Consider the following 13,211-nt stretch of genomic DNA (forward strand, 5'->3'; position numbering starts at 1 on the left):
CATGCTCATGCATGCTAATAGATCCTCTAGTGTGCAAACAACCACCCTTTTCAGATGTCCGATTCTTCTTAGCTATTTCACACTTTTGTCTATAAAGTGGCATGTTCCACTTTTCCAGAAGAGGATTCCAAGTATCATCCCCCAGCCAATCAGGTTTGTTTCCTAGAGTTCTAGCTTTTTTATACATCTCTGGGAGTCTATGAGATGGCTTGGTGTAAGAATTTCTTTCTACTTTTTCCTCATCTTCAGCATTCCATGAAACCTTTCTCTATTATATTACAAAGAATAGGTTTGAATAAGTAGAATTGAAGATGAAAATCTTTATATCATAAGTCATTTAGTATATCAAAGCATGTTATTATTTATATCCAAGATCAATCATGATTGATATAAGACTTCCATAAGTCATAACTCAATGATGTAAACCATATAAGTGTCAAAGCAGGATAGAAATCTTTTGTGTAACACATGTGTATTAGTGATGAGTCAATATTTTCTTGATTTCACTTGGCTTATTGTACCGAATTTAATTAGGGAATTGTGCTTAATTGTCCAGTATTTTCCTGTTTTTGCTAATAGTGCTTAATTTGACTGAAAATTCTAATTTTAATTAATTTTAATATTCTGAGCTAATTATTTGCATTATTAATTGCAGGGAGATTTTGGAGATACATTTTTGGACATTTGAGAGGACACCAATTCATTCAAGACTCTCCACATGGACAATTTAGAATTAGTTATATTTTAATTTAGTAGTTTAGAATTAATCAAAATTGTAATTTAGAAGTTTAGTTTTTTTTTTTAAACAAACTTTTACATTGTGGGCCAATTTTTGGAATTTGTTGTTGAGCCCAATTTGTAGGAAGACACTTGGCACTTTAGGGTTTTTGGGTGGACCCCACCCTATTTTTAGTGACTCATGGCCTACGGATTGGGGAGCTATAACCATCACTTGCTTCTGCAGAGCTGGTCTGGGAACGTTATTTTTGGCTTTGCACATTTTCTCTCTTCTTGGAAAACCATGTCTCAAGTGCTAGATTATGGATGAATGAGATCTCCAATTTTTATTTTCATTTTTCTGATTTTACTCATTACCTTTTAAAATGAAACGCACGGTGATTTGCTTTGGGAAGCAGCTGCACGAGTGAGGTCCACAATGCACCGTCCTTGGTTGTGCTCATGGTTTACTCTACTGTTACATTTTGTTTCATTTTAATTTTGAAAAAAGAATGTTGATTTCACTTGGGAATAAGCGTGCATTTTGTTCGAGAGAGAGAGTAAACGTCGATGATGGTTCGAGAAAGAGGGGAAAGCTCCAGCTTCATAAATGAGAGAGTGAATATAGGTTCAGCTTCCACGTAAGCAGAAATACATTTTTTTTTAAATTTATTTCCTTAATCCGTATATAAAATCCGCAGATAACACCTGCTTCAAACTATATACGGATAATTTAAGTTACATACGGATCATATCCTTGGATAACTTTCCCGCCACCCCGCGCCAACATTATATACCGCATTTATATACGGATTATCCGTATATAAAAATCCATATATAATTTTCGTATATAACTCCTTCTTTTAACTTCCGTATATAATTTCCGTACATAATGGGTGACTTATATACGGATCAAAATCCGTATATAATATTCCGTAGATAATGGCATTATTTCTTGCAGTGCTTCCTCATACAAATTCATAACCGTACCACCTATAGCTTCCCCATACAGGTTCATAACGGTACCACCTATAGCTTTCCCATACAGGTTCATAATCGTTCCACCTATAGCTTCCCTATACAGGCTCATAATTGTACTACTTGTAGCTTCCCGATACAGGCTCATAACACACAGTAGATAATTCAAAACTCAGGATTTACTAGGTACAGGATAGACACATCCCTCTCTTCAAGTGTGTATCACTAACAAGACCTCAACTCCACTCTTAAAACATTAAAATTCGTAGCACATTCTATACATTTCCACTTATTGGTTTTACAACTCTCAATGCAGAAAGTCAACCAAACACAATTCATAGTCAAACTAAATACTATCCACACCTCCTATTTCATCACTTACACATCAATATATAGTTCTATGTAAAAACAATATAAATTTCTATAATATTTTAAGAATCACAACTTTATCCAAAATAATAAACCATTATTACTTTAATTAGTAAAATCTCAATACTTTTCCTCTTAGAAATAAATTAATTTCAAATTCTAAAATAATTAATTTTAATTAATTTGATTAACAATTAATCTAAAAATATTAATTACTTTCCTTTTCAAATCAAATTAATTTCTCTTTCCAATAAATTAATTTGATTACAATTAATTACCAATTAAATAATAATAATTTTGTTCTTATTATTATAATAATTAATTTTATAAATAAATGATTTCATCTCTCACTTTAAGCTTTAATTTTATTAATTAAAGTCAATAATTATGAATTCTGCACAGGTCCAAACGCGGGCCCTCTTACCCAATTAAATTCTGATTATTATTGAAGGGTGTTATTCCCTCCACCACCACACACTGCTCCCTATACCTCCCCATCTCGTTTTTGTCCTTTAATAATATTTAAATGGATGTGAATAATATTTAAATAGATGTGAATATGCATTGGATTCTTAAACGGATGTCAAGATTCGGATATCGACATCGGTTGAAGGACAAAATGTCGATATCCATTTAAGAATCGAGGTCTACAGATGTTGACATCCGTCCAACCATAGTGTCGCAACCCACATATCATCAATCACTTCACCACAATATAACATATTTTACTTATTTTATTCCTTGGCTTGGCTGGAAAGAGGTTCATGAGCATCCAAACTGAAGAACCACGAGTTACACAAACTCATTTTGGGAACATGATTAAAATAAAAAACTAAGAGAACATATGGGAAGGGGAATCGGAAACCGGAGGAGAAAAGGAAAAAGGAAGAATCAACACAATGAAATGAGGGCAACAATAAGAAAAAGGAAGAGAAGAAGCTACAGAAAAAGCAAACCAAAAGAAAGAGAAAAGTAGAGAAAGAATCTGGAACGAGGGAGGACGAAAACAAGAGTCTCGAACAATAAAAGGGAAGTCTGGATCAAAGGGAAAATGAAAAGAAAGCTTCAAGAGGTAAGTAACACTCTTCATACATGCTTGGATATTGGCTTCAAGAGTTTGTGGCATGGTGTGGTGGTTGCCACGTAGCCGGTAGCCGGTGTATGCGTAACAACATTTGAACACGTTTAAGATGATTAGGGAGCTGGAATTAGTGGTGGAGATTATCGTGGACTATAAGGTGGGAGGTGATCTTGTGAGGGCAAAAGCTGTGGAGAAAGGTGTGAGGTCGCTTATGGAGGGTAGCGATGAGCTGAGAAGAAAGGTGAAAGAGATGAGTGAAAAGTGTAAAAGCGCGCTGATGGGTGTCGCGGCCCATACAAATTTGATTGCATATGAGAAATGCAGTATAGCTAGGGAGTGACTCCTAGGTCGTCTCTCAAGGACCAAATGTGGTTCGAGAATTAGGTCAGACACGCAGTGGGCGGGGTTGTGAAAGGATTGTGAATGTGGATAAACTAAATTAAAACACGGATGCAACAAAAATGCAAAACGGAATCAAATGCAGAATAAAAATGGTTGGTCATTAACTCAATCACTATGCTTCCAATCACAGATTAACAACAAGTACACACTACTCTAATCCAAATCCGACACGAATCACCCAACTAAGCAAAGGCTAATTCGGTCTTCAGAATTGCAAACTAACCGAATGCAATGCACAAATCTAATCAGTCATGCACCATACAGTCTAATCAACTAAGTGAAGACTAAACACCGATTAGGCAACTAAGCGTATACCTAATCGCAGGCAGACAACATATTAAATATTGAGCAGAATCAAAGCAGCATTATGGCAATTAAAGTTCAAAAGTCTCAGGGAAGCAAAGTAACTTTATTAACAACCAACCCGACTAACCTAAGCTAACATTACAGTTAAATTAACAAGACCGAACAAACCAGACAGCATAATGAACGAAAAAAGTAAATTAAACGGTGCAATAGATAAATATCCAAATACAATTAAAGCTATTAAAAATGCAAAGCTTAAGCTAAAACAATTAAATGTAAAATGCAGCAGACAAATAAGCAAATGCATCAATTAGAAATTAAGTTTCTAAATTAAATAAAAAAAAAGAAAACATCTTGGAGTTCTTCTCCCGTGGACATGGCAGCAACACCTATTTTTCCATCACTCGATGCTTCCCAATTAAATCACGTTGTTGCACATCGTTCCAAATCATTAAGCCACCGTGCAACAAAATGAGGTCGTGACACCTCCATCTTTCTTCTAGGAATTTGATGCAGCGCTTCTTTGGATGCCACCTCCAGCTAGCAAAATATCATTGCTTTCTCTCCATCACAATGCTTTCCTAATTAAACTAAGTGCTGGAATAAAGCTTAATAAAAACAAACGTCCTGCATCTAAAAAGCAATTGAAATTCCGTGTGCCACTAAGCTAGATACCACCTGACCGTGCACCAATACTTTTTCTACAAGCAATGGAAATGAAATGTGTGCATATCATCCGCTGAATCACCATGCTACTACCCTATTCACTTAATTACCACTTCTTTTTATAAAACAATTAAATAGAATGCTAGATCTCCTCTCATCACCATTAAACCGTCCCATCACTACAAGAATTGAAAGTGTTCCTAAATTCACTCCAACAAAAACTGACACTGTACCCCTTTCTAATCACTATTCCCATTAATTCCTTTAAAAGAAAATGAATTAAAGAGCATTACAAGAGAACTAGATTATGCAAACCGTGAGTTCCTTTTCCCAAGACATTAGAATGTGTGCTGCAGCTTTCATTAACTTCCACCTAACCTCACCTAGTCACCTCTCAATTCAACCGGACCCACTAGATAATGGAATAAAATAAAATGAAGTGTGCCTTCTAAACAAGACAATCACTGTGCAATTTCAGCAAAGAAAATATTTTTCATTCATTGAAAAGAGACAAACCATCACTTCCAAGCATGATTCACGTTCAGCAAAGAAAACCAAAAGCAAAGTGGCAGCTTATTATTCAATCCATAAAACCGAGAGCTACATTTCTTCCCCTTAAAAAAAATCCCAACCCATATAATGTGTGCCAGCAGAAAACGTTCTAGCAAGAATGATAAAATGAAGTGACGGATGCAATAACTAAATCACATTCCAGCAAAAGCTCTCTGCCGAGAATGAGACCAGCCAAAGTGACGGCTAGTTCTTGAAAATGAGGGCTGGTAGGGTTCTCATCCCTAGGGCCATGTGTCATCTTTTAAGGATGAGTGGGGTCCACCCAAAAGAAAAACCCTAGGCCATGTGTCCTACTATTTGGGCCCATCATAAATTTGTCAACATTGACCCAATTGTGCACAAGTTTAATTAAAATCATTCTATACTACTAAGTTACAATATAATTAAATTTGAAATGTCCAAGTGGAGAGTCTTGACTTATTTGATAGCACTCCAAATGTCCCAAATTGTATTTCCAAAATTTTCCATGAAAATAATAATGCAAATAATTAGCTCAGAAAATTCAAATTAACTAAAATAAGAATTTTTGATCAAATTAAGCATAATTAGGAAAAACGGGAAAATACCGGACAATTAAGCACAATTCCCTGATTAAATTCGGTACAATAAGCTATGTGAAATCAATAAAATATTGACTCATCACGTGCTTATGGAGAAGGGATTGACAAGTTTATCAATGCATGGTAATCAAATTTCTGTTTTATGTCATATTAATTTTTATTATATTGAAAAGCCAAGGAAAAATAGAAATCAAATGGTATAAAAAGAAAAAGGTTACGTTACAGCAGCATCTATGAAATGTCCGGTTGGATTTCCCCCACAGACCTTGAAATCAATTCCATTGGGGAATGTTTGCCTTGGAAAGAGTTGAAAGATAGTTGTTGTTTCCTGCATCTACCAACGAGTCCCGAAGATGAAAGAAGCTGCTAGTATATAAGGAGCTAAGATACTATGGAAAGAGGCAAGCAAATGCTTGCTTATATATAAGGAGCTTTTAGTTAATTTACAATAGAAAAAAATTGAAAATTAGTTCTGATATTCAAAGTCACAGGGTGTGATATATGGTGGTGATGTAAAGAAGGTGAAGGGAACTCGTGAAAGTGGGGGTGGGGAGAAGGGAATTAGAGTTTTAAAAAATAACAAATAAAATAAGTAAATATAAAAATAAAAAGGATAAGATTGGAATTTGTAAAGGGAGAAAATGGGGTGGTGGGAGGGAGTAACACCCATTATTCAATGTTTAAGTTTCTGCTCAACATTGGGCCTGCGGCCCAAACGATTAGCCGAAGCCAAAATTGACAGCTCAACCCGAAACAGCCAAGGGTGTTGCTACCTCCACCACTCTAAGTGCTCCTCCACCTCCCCACTATTTTCTTTTATTTCAAAAATACCCTACACCTCTTCACTATTTTCTTTTATTCCAAAAATATTTTACACCTCCCCCAAAAACACCCTCGTATTGGTTGCAAAACTATGCCATATGCAGATGCCTAGAAGAACAAACTTTAGCGTTCCATCTTCAAATGGGTATATTCAGATGCCTAGAGGAACAAGCTTCAACATATTCCATCTTCTTATGGGCATATGCAACGGATTTATAGAGTTCTATTCACATGGAAAGTTTCGCAAAACTATGCCATATTCGTGCACTGTTGTCATCCGTTTAAACATTTAAACTGAAGGATAAAAAAGGAACGAAAAAGTGTAGGAAGTTATACGTGGTGGTGGAGGGAGTAACTCCCAACAACCAGTCCAAACCACAATCCAATGTTAGTCTACAAACCCAATAGCCCAACACAGCTTGCCACCGCAAGCCCTCACTGCAACCACCACGAGGTCACTCGCTCGACTTCGACAACCACCACGGAACACAACAATCGCAATCATCAGAACCCCAAAGAATTTTTCCCAAATCAAAACCCTAACTTCCTCAATCGGAACCCTAATCCCAATTAGGGAAACTCAGACCAAAATTACAAAGAATACCCATTTTAGCAATAATCGGGAAATCCAATTCGCCATCTCAATTTGTAAAATCAAATAAACAATATCAGAAACTTCAAGATTGAAGCCACGATTCACTCCACTACCTTCGTCGGTACCCCTCGCAACAGTCGTTCCTGCCTTTGCCAACCACCATCACCAGAGATCCAACCCACGAGCCAGCATAAAAAGAATCAAGAAAAACTAGAACGACCATGTCCTCACGCAGTTGTCGCACCATCGTCGCACCTCCACTACTGCAAGCCTGATCCCACCACGAACAAAAGTTCATGCCATCGCCACCAGAACGCATAGACCAAAACCAAAGAGAAGAGGGAGGAAGCTCTCTCCCTCGCGACCCTAACCAGCGCGAGAAAAGGGGGAAAAGAAGAAGAACGAACAACGTCCTCGCGTAGTCGTCACGACCTCGTCGCACCATCGCTCCGTCATCATCGCACCTCCGTCGCAACCTCCGTTTTTCTTCTTCTTCTCTTTTTCTCTCTTTACTTCTTTCTTGTCTTTGCATTCTTTCTTGTTGTTCCCTACGCTCTCTCTCAATGCTCCTCTTACTTTCTTCATTCAAGAATTTCATAAGTTTATCTCTAAATTCTCTTTCCTGACAATAAAATCCATTTAAACTTTTAATGAATGTTCTACCCTCTTGAATGAGTTCTATTAAAAGCTCTTGATTTCTTTGATTCTTTTGTTCTCTTTTTATGACTCTAAGTTCATTTTGTATGATTGAGGCTTGCACCTCCCTATTATGCTTTTCTTGAGTCAAATTCTCTTCTAACTTCCCAATTTGTTTCATGATGGTCCTAAGAGTATGTTGCTTCTCAAATTCACTAATCCTAGACATCCTTTGTTTTTAAAAGTTCTTCTAATCTAAAGAGTTTAAAGATTTCACACTTGACAAATCCCAGGTAAGAAAGGTGAACCACTAGGGTTGCTTAAGTACCAAGTCTTGCCTTAGCCAGATTTATCTTATGCTACTTACTAAATACCCTTTAAAGTAAAATTACTTTTAAAAACAAAGTGTACATGACTTAAAGAAAGATAATAAAAAACAACAAAAGACATGTAATGCGGACTCTAAACGGACTCTAAGACCCCATACAGCCCTAAACGAAACACAAAATATCACACAAAGACAAACAATATTTAAAATCTACTCCTATGGTAAGGCTTGTAGCTTTGGCTAACAAGACACACTCACCTGTCTAGCTATGCTAAAATTTAAAAGCAAGTAAAGTTGCCAAGAATTGGAAAGAAAGAGCACCAAGGACTCTTCCCACACCACTTGGACTTGCAATGGCCTTTTACAATTTAAAGAAATCTAACAAAGGAAAACCTATTACAAGTCAACAATGAACACTACAATTACAAAAGAAAGCTAAGAATTGCTGCTACCATGTTCTGATTTTGTTCAAATCCAAGTGTTGGACAACTTCTGGATACTTTTTTTTTTTTGGAGTCTTCTAGCTTTTTGGTTCAACTTTCTGTTCTTAGTTTTGGTGCCTTGCTGCTGCTTAAAAACTCAACTGCACCAATTCTTTCTCTCGGCTTTACTGTAATGGATGTGGAGGATCGATCCAATTTTCCCCTGCTGCAGCTTGAAATAAACAAAGCTTTTCAAGGGGTTGTGGTTTTGCTGCCAAATGCATATGCTGCAGAATGAACTTGATTGGAAGATTTGCTGTTGCGGCTGTTTTTCTCTTGTGCCGTGTTGAAAGTCTACACAATTTCCACTGCTGCAACCAATGTTATAATACTTTCCAAATTACATCTGCATAGCTGTAACATGCCAAACAACAAATACTCCAAGCAAAGTGGAAATCAACAAGTATATTTGACAAAATCAGTTCAACTTTTGATCTAAATTCATTTATACTTGTGATTTAAATTAATGATTCAAATTTAGTAACAAGATTAGCAGACAACTGTGCACAAAGAAAGGGGAAAAAGTGTGGCAGTGCAGCTTTAGATTCTCAAAATAATTGAACACTGCACTGTAGGCAGCCTCAAATCTCTCAGCTGCAAGGGTCTTTGTGCAGTTTTACTGTTTCAGCACTCAGAAATGGTAAAAAAATGGTGTGCAGCTTTGGCTTCTCTCAAGAAAATTGAATCTGCAATTGGATTCTCACAAAGGTTACAGCTGCAAAGTAAGGAAGCTGCTGTCACATGGAAATTCCACACCAGAATTTGCAGCTTACGAGTGTACTGCTGTGCCGAATTGCATCCTTCCAAGTGATCTTTTCCTTCACCAATCCTCTTCCTAAAGTGCTACTAATTATGTCAAGCCGTCTACAACAATGTTGTAACCACAAATGAACTCACACCAATCCACATTCATCAAGTTTGAGTGCAGAAATTGGGACTTTTGCTGCTGCAATGATAACAAAACAGAACACATCACTGGAAATATAAGAAACAGTTGGTGTGCAGAAGTCCAAACAAGCAAAAATCAAGCAATTAATTGGTGTTCAATGATAGGTGGCACTCAAAAGGAACTTAGGAAAGGTTCTAGAGTAGATTTGAAAAGCAAGAAACAAAGATAAGTTGCAGAAACATTTAATTCAACTCAAAAGGAATTTAAGCAAAAGTGTTTGGAGAAATGCCTAAATGAACTGCTGAAAACTATGCATCCAGTTTCAGACTTATGTCAATTGGCACGGTTCCTCTTGCTTTTACAATGCAGCATATACGTATTTTGATTTATGCTTTCATTCTTTTTCTTTAATTACTTGAACCAAGCATTTTGCTACCAATGATCATACAATATGGATGCACACTTCACAACAATACTGTCATAAAAACGCTGCAACTTATTAAAACAAAATAATGCTGAATAATGAAATCAGATTGGTTATATTTAGCAGATAGGTATATCTTTCTGATTTAGAGCTTTCAGCAACTTTAATTGAGCATAAATGACATATATCAATTGTCAAGTGAGACAATTCATGCTTGAATAAAAAATTGCCTATATCAGTTGCCATTTCACGCTAAATCATAACCAATGCATTAATCAAATTTCAGCATAAGATTCAAAAGTGTTTGGATCAGTGATTTGGCACTTGGAGCAAGTCTGGTTTGCCAAATATATCAGATTGAAGTGGATGGCAGTGACTGCACACGACTATTGCAAATTCTCACCACACAGGTTGCTTAATTCAACCAAAAATGATTCATACCACATGGAAATTCATCCTAATGCTTCAAACAATTATGAAACACAATTTGATGAATCCAAACAGCAAGCTAAGTTGAACACAAACTCTATAGAATTATGAAGAAGTCCAGACAAGGATACTACAGCTGGACCGATTAAAAAAAATTACAAAGACTCTCTGCAAAGATGTATGCAACACGGTTCAAGCTGCTGTGTAATAGATTTGGAATCTGCAGAGTAATGCTCTCCACTATAATATCTTAATCATATTTTGTGGAATGCATTTTCCTCTTATTGCATCATATCCAACACTCACAAACAATCAATCATGAGATTAAAACAGAATAGCATAAAACACAATTGATTGTACGGATAACACTTTTCCACCTGATGCAAACCAAAATTCAAATATGAAACAATTATACTTTGTCAACCTCTGGTACTGCTTTGTTGAGGAGATTTAAGATGCACTAAGCTTCTATTGAATTACTCCAATCAACTATGCAGATTTATCCACACACGGTTGAACTTGGAAATTGGACATAATGGAAACAACAATGAACATGACTTAGACAAACAGCAGTAGGATTTAAAAAAAAATAAAAAAACTCAAATCTATGAAATGAACCGATTAAAATGCTAAGACCAAATCAAATCAAAGCTGGATCAAACAAGTGACTCAAAGGAACCTATGGAATTTAAGAGAAGCAATGGAACAGTGAACTGAACACAGACATGTCAAACAATATTTGACAACTCGGACATGAAACGAGAACTTATCTGGACAGCGAGATCGCTCACGGAGCTGGAATATAATGCAGCAACCAAGCTCTGATTACCAATTGATGACCTCGATCCAGTCGGTGGAAGAGAAAACAAGCAACGAATGTTTTTTGTAGAGTTTGATAGCAGCAGAGAATGAAGTTTAGTGGAAGAATGTGGTGGCAGGGGAGCTCTCGGTGGCAGTGAAATCTAGTTTAGACGGCTTCCATAGTTGGAAGGAACTAGGTGGTGAGGGAAAAGGTCAAGGTAGTATGACTTTCGGATAGAGTGTTGTTTGCTGGAAATTCAACAGCAGAAAACAATCTTTCATAAATTCCAAAAGTGCTCTTACAAGTGATCTAAGTTGGATTTATAGAATATCCAACTAGTTCTGCACGGTGTGGATGAAGTCTGAATATGGTGGATCATGATCCACGTGGCAAAGTAAGAAACATGTGTGTGGAAATCTAGAATCTACACGGAATGTGTTGAAAAGTGATGGAAATCTGCTATGGGTGGATTTAGCACAATGGAGGGTGCACTAAGCACCCTTAGTCTTCTATTTCTTGGACTTTGCTGCCACGGGTTGATTTATCACCATGGGGGTGCACTCAGCAACCTTATTCTTCTAGTATTTTGACTTTGATTATTTAGTGGGCTTGGGCCCAAGTCATCAACAAACCAAAAGGAACAGAGGAGCAATGGGGAATAAGTGTAAATACATTCAAACACACCCACAACCTCTAATTCCATCCTCTTCTTGACTCCATTATTCAAAATTATTCACAAATTTTTTTCATTTTTCACTGTTTTTCTGCTCTCTCTCTCTTATTTTTTTTCCATCCTGTCTCTTTTCTTTACACTATTCAGCAACAATTTCAAGAGACAAGATACAACACATATTTACAAAAACACGACAAGAAGAGGACTCACTAGCCAATTATCTCAATCTCCCAAGAGACCACACTTATTCCCAAAACAATTCCAAAGCTCCAAAATTCCCTAAGGTTAAGGTTATCGTGGTTTTTCACTTAGGGCTAGTTTATCAGCTTCAAAACAAAGAATTGGGGAAAGTAAAGGCTCAAAAGGGGTTATCAAGGGATCACAACAAGGTAGGCTCATCTGGCTAGAGAGGCTGAACAACAAAACTGCCTTTATCACTTCCAAACATGCATATCAGTCAAGAATAATCAACAAGAGTCAACCCAAGACATATGTGCAAACAATCAAGAGACATATCACACACAAGAAAGAACATAAAGTGGCTCAAATTTCACAAACGGTAATTTTTGTCACACAATCAATTCAACTCTCAAACATCATAATCATCTTCCAAGTAGAGAAAAGCATGGAATTCAAGCAAATAAGAGTATCAATGAAGTGAAAGACACATCTACAACTTAAACAAAGTCCAGAAATAAGGAGTAACAGGTAAAACTGTACACAAGACACAACAAAAACTACCTAGAAAACAAAAAATTTAACTCAGAAAACAAAAAATTTAACAAAGAAAATAGAAATCTCCCCCAATAGACCACACTTAAACTACACAATGTCCTCAGTGTGTCATAATCATAAGATCAACAATCAAAACAGTCAACAGATCATGGACAAGTGCAATAGAAGTGGGCAAATGAGGAGAAGGGAAAGAAGAAAACTCCGCTGATCATGGTGGCAGTTGCCAATTTTGGACTTTCAGGGAGATCTCTTCCACCATTGGAGTCACCAAGGAAATCTTGAGGAGGAATTGCTTCAGTCTCCAAATTTGATCAAGCAGGGAGATGTCCTCCACAGTTGGATCTAAGAAGCAATGATTGTTGATGAGTGGGTTCAGCTGATGCCCATTGATATTCACGATTTTGTGTACACTGGCACTCTTATGTGTACCTCCTAAAACATGGTTAGTGCAATGTGGTTCTACAGAAATAACATGCAGAGGTATAACACCCAATCCCAGTGTAACATGCTGAACCTCAGACATACCCTCAAAACATGAATCAATTTCAAGTTTAGAAACAATATCAACAACAGGCTCAGATTCATGTTCAATGCATAGAGAACAAACATTCAGACAAGATGACAAAAGTTGTTTCTCATCATGCACAGAGGGAGAATTAAAAACAGGCTCATCAACAACATAATCATCAACATACCTATCACTAGCATCATCATCAACAACAGAATCAATCATAGGTATGTTTA

The 13,211-nt window shown here is 36.7% G+C and overlaps 1 long non-coding RNA gene across 1 annotated transcript; it reads right to left on the bottom strand.

The window, feature by feature from the left end:
* Positions 1 to 8,370: 8,370 nt before the first annotated feature.
* LOC111240946 lies at positions 8,371 to 11,347 on the bottom strand. The gene is made up of 2 exons (XR_002666618.1): positions 9,220 to 11,347; positions 8,371 to 8,826 (listed from the first exon to the last, which is right to left on the bottom strand). It is a non-coding gene; the product is annotated as an uncharacterized LOC111240946 (long non-coding RNA).
* Between the last annotated feature and the right edge of the window lie 1,864 nt (positions 11,348 to 13,211).

The sequence above is a fragment of the Vigna radiata genome, unplaced genomic scaffold (assembly GCF_000741045.1).
Source record: "Vigna radiata var. radiata cultivar VC1973A unplaced genomic scaffold, Vradiata_ver6 scaffold_51, whole genome shotgun sequence".
Classification (NCBI taxonomy): domain Eukaryota; kingdom Viridiplantae; phylum Streptophyta; class Magnoliopsida; order Fabales; family Fabaceae; genus Vigna; species Vigna radiata.